Here is a 585-nt window from a genome sequence, read left to right as displayed (position 1 = left end):
GGGAGCAGTGGTCAATTCATTGTGCCTGTTGGGCTGCCGCTGCCATGACACGAGACACCCCTTTCTCCTCTTCTTTACTACTTCCACCAGGAACCGACTGTGACGACGGCCACAACCAAACCGGCATGCTGCCGACACTGGTGCCACATCATTTGAATCGACAAGTCGTTGGAAGAAGACAAAATAAAGAGGCATTTCAGGGTGAGGAAATGAAAAAAAAGGCGGGGAGGGGGGCATGATTGGGCCTTACCACACGAAAAGTATTCAGCTTGTTCCGCGGGGGAAATAAAGTGAAATAAAAGGACTGTGGAAGAAGAAGATGAACAAGACCTTGCATTCTATCGAGGATTTCTTTCTATCCATCATTTTCCTGTTCAAAGCCCACTTTGGAAGACAACCGATTGTACTTCCTACGCGGCCATGTATTTACGCCGACCTTAAAGGGACACTGAGGATAAATTGAAGTTGGCCTGTATCCATAGAATACCGGCTTCTAAACACAAAAACACCACTCTTTCTGAAACCAAAGCTCTTGTAAGGTAGAAAAAAGGAAGAACTAAAATACATTTTTCGCCACCACAGGCC

The sequence above is a fragment of the Amblyomma americanum genome, chromosome 1, assembly GCF_052857255.1.
Source record: "Amblyomma americanum isolate KBUSLIRL-KWMA chromosome 1, ASM5285725v1, whole genome shotgun sequence".
Classification (NCBI taxonomy): Eukaryota; Metazoa; Arthropoda; class Arachnida; order Ixodida; family Ixodidae; genus Amblyomma; species Amblyomma americanum.
This window is presented reverse-complemented; position numbering follows the sequence as displayed.